This window comes from Octodon degus, unplaced genomic scaffold (genome assembly GCF_000260255.1).
Source record: "Octodon degus isolate 3935 unplaced genomic scaffold, OctDeg1.0 scaffold00019, whole genome shotgun sequence".
Classification (NCBI taxonomy): Eukaryota; Metazoa; Chordata; class Mammalia; order Rodentia; family Octodontidae; genus Octodon; species Octodon degus.
Genome location: NW_004524595.1, coordinates 10,926,516 through 10,930,165, shown reverse-complemented (window position 1 = coordinate 10,930,165; position 3,650 = coordinate 10,926,516). Strand labels below are relative to the sequence as shown.

The 3,650-nt window shown below is 35.9% G+C and overlaps 1 pseudogene; it reads right to left on the bottom strand.

Annotated features, from left to right (window-relative positions):
- Positions 1-537: 537 nt before the first annotated feature.
- LOC101580826 lies at positions 538-1,232 on the bottom strand (annotated as a pseudogene).
- Positions 1,233-3,650: the final 2,418 nt, after the last annotated feature.

Genomic DNA, 3,650 nt, shown 5'->3' with positions numbered 1-3,650 from the left:
AGGTATTTTAAATTTTTGGATACTATTGTGAAAGGTGATATTTAACTTATTTGTCTCTCAGTAAGTTTGGTTTTTGTATATAATTGTTTTTTATGACATTTTTTATTTACAACTTTATTGGCAAAAAAGAATAGGGAAACACAGGGCACTGCAGCTGATCCCGTTGGGTTCATGTTCCATTGCAAACGTCCATCGAATTGTTCAAAGAAATACAATACTGAATCTGCGTGGGCAGCTCCCTCTATAACGCACAGCACTCACGTTCTAGGCAGTCTTTACATCATATAAATACAGAGGAAAAGTAATCACTCTTTGATGGGCCTTTTCAGTGTAGACTTGGTTGCTGATATCAACACATGCCCAATAAAAACCAAAAGCTGGAAAAGCAGTTACACTTCCTACTCGAGTGGACAGTTACAACAATCACTTTCTGCAGTGACCTTTATATTTCAATTTACCATGAACTACTATGAACTTACTATGAGATGTAGCCAAAGTCAGAAAAGAAGACGCAGGGAGAATGTTCCTGTTTTGAGGAGAGCAAGCCCTCCACAATCAGCATGGGAAATGAACTGTTGATCCTGTTGATTCTAGGTGAAAAAAAATGAATGTAGTCAATTTCAGCTCATGCTGAGCTGACTTAATCTTTTCCTTGACTTGTTTGGTGCCATTCTTCTAAATCAAGTGTGTTTAGTTCTTCTTCTAATTCATCCAGATCTTCCCCGGTAAAAAGATTTTCATCCACAGGAACAGCTCCAACAGCTCCGTTTTCCTGTCCATCCACTTCGCTGTCCTCTTCCAAGTCACTGCGTTCACCATTTTCAGCCTGGTCTCCAGAGGCTTCGCTTAGTTTATTTTTCATCTTTGTCTGAAGCGTATGTGCTGAATCTTTCGAGACTGGCTACAGTAATGCCTGTCTCATCCACATCTCTTGGGATGTACAGGCTTAAGTCTATGTCATTTACGCTCATGGAATCATCAACCTCATCAGCACCTGCTCCCTGAGTGTAGCGCGTGTCATCAGCTTCCTCATCATCATCATTGACCAGCTCAGGGCGGAATTCAAACACCTCACGACCACTGATCACCAGCGCCTTTCCTGCTTTGAAGTCAGCTTTCCTCCTTTCCATATCTTGTTCAAGTTTATCAATCTTTTCTTGTCTTTTCCTTTTCTTCCATGCAAGAAAAGATTCTAGAGTGATTTTCACACTTTCTCTCCAGAGTGAGGTCATGAGAGAACTTGCACTTGTCACCTTTAGTACACTGTCCTTGCTTGAAGAAGGCACACACCACGGACTTGGGGTCTGCACCTTTACTTATTTTTTGAGCAGCAACTACAGGTTTGAACAGCTCATTTAGTTCTTGCAACTCTTTTTTCTTGTCATCTTTCTTCAACTTCTTTTCAGCTTCACTTTGTGCTACCTGACGTGGATTTTGTTGACCAAATTTAACTTGATGAGTGACAGCTTTGATAAACTTCTGTTGCTTTGCTCCTTTCTTATTCTTTAGACCAAAAGTTTTGTCCGTGATGATGTTTTCCCATAGCATATTTCAGAGCAGCAAACGGTTGCCATAATCAAAAATTTTAGGACAATGTTGATCTGAATGGGATTCATATATGGCAGTGCCTCTGTCCATTTCTTTTCTTTTCTTTTCTTTTCTTTTCTTTTCTTTTCTTTTCTTTTCTTTTTTTTTTCTTTCTTTTCTGGTGAGACTGGAGATTGAACTCAATAATCTTCTCCTTCTTTTTCTGCTCCGCCTTTTTGCTGCCCCCGGCCTGAGCCTGTTTCTTGGGGGGCATTGCGGAAAGAGATGGCACCGGCCAGACTTAAGGACAGACGGACGCCGTGAGGGAACTCGGCACCTCAGCAGGAGAAGTATAATTGTTTATGTTTTTGTTTTGTATATATTGTTTTTGACTACTGACTTTATATCCATCTATGTTACTGAGTTGATTTATGCAATCTACAAGTCTTTTGGTGGAGTTTTTGGAGACTTCTGTGTAAGATATCGTGTCATCTGCAAATAATGATATTTTTAAATTTTCCTTTCCTACAGTTACTTCTTTTATTTCTTTCTGTTGCCTAATTACTCTGGCTAGATTTTCTAGGACTGTATTGAATAAAAGTGGAGTCAGTGGAAGCCCTGGTCTTGTGGCCAGTTTTAGTGGGAAAGCTTTCTGTTTTTGATCATTTAGTATGATGTTGGCTGTTGTTTTCTCAGAGATAAATTTTATCATATTGTGATAAGGACCATCTTTTCTAGTTTTCTGTAAGATTTTTCATGAATGAGTGCTGGACATCAAGAAAAGCTTTATTTTACATCTGTTTAAATGATCATGTGGTTTTTGTCCTTGGATCTGTTTAAATGGTTTATTACATTTATTGATTTAGGTGTATTGAACTATCCATACATTGTTGAAATGAATCTCACTTGTTCATGGTGTATATGATTTGCTGGGTTGTGTTTTCCACTCTCTTATTAAAGATTTTTGCACTTTTGTTCAACTGAGAGATTGGCCTGTATTCTCATTTTAATTGATTCCTTCTCTAGTTTTGGTGTCAGGGCAATGTTGTGTCCTGGAATGAATTTGGGGGTAATTTTTTCCCTTTAATTTTATGAAAGAATTTGAGAAAGAGTGGAATTAAGTCCTCTTTAATTTTCTTGTGGAATTAAACAGTGTTTTGCTCAGGGTCTGGGCTTTTCTTGGTTGGTAGAATTTTAATTACATCTTTGGTTTCATTGATAGATAGAAGCATTTTTAGGGTTTTCATTTCTTCTTGATTCAGTTTTAGTAATTCATACATATATAGAAATTATTTTTTTGTATTTTCCATCTTATTAGAATATAAGGTTTAAAAGTAGGTATAGATGATCTCTTGGATTTCTGCAGGGTCCATTGTGGTTTCAACCTTTTCATTCCTAATGGCACGGATTTGAGTCTCTCCTTTTTTTGTTTTTCATAAGGTTGACTGAAGGTTTGTCAATTTTATTTAGTCTGTCAAAGAACAAACTCTTCAATTCATTAATTCTTTGTAATATTTATTTAGTCTCAATAGATTAATTTGTGCTTTGCTCTTTATAATTTCTTCCCCCATAGGAGATATTGGCTTGGGCTTCTCTTCTTTTTTGAAAAGTTTGAGGTTTATCATTAAGTTGTTTATTTGTACTTCTATTTTCCTGATATGGGCATTCACTGCTAATTTATTTCTTTGTCATGATTATTTAATTGTAAAAAACTGTCTAATTTCTTCTTTAATGTCATCTGTGAGCCATTGGCTGTTAAGGAAGGTGTTATTTATTTTTTATGACTTTATATTGTTTTTGTGGTTTCTTTTGCCATTGAATTTCAATTTTATTGCACTATAATCTGATAATATATGTGTGATAATTTCAATTCATTTAAATTTACTTAAGTGTGTTCTATGAGTTAACTTGTAGTCAAACTTGGAGAATAAGTATTCTGATGTTGTGAGGTGGAATGTTCTGTAGACATCTACTGAGTCCATTTGTCAAAATTTTTGTTTAGTTTTAATATTAGTTGTTGATTTTTGTGTAGTTGATCATTCTTTTGGTGACAGTGGGGTACTGAGATCCTACAACGCAATTGTACTAGTGGTCATTTGATTTTTCAAGCCAATTAATATTTA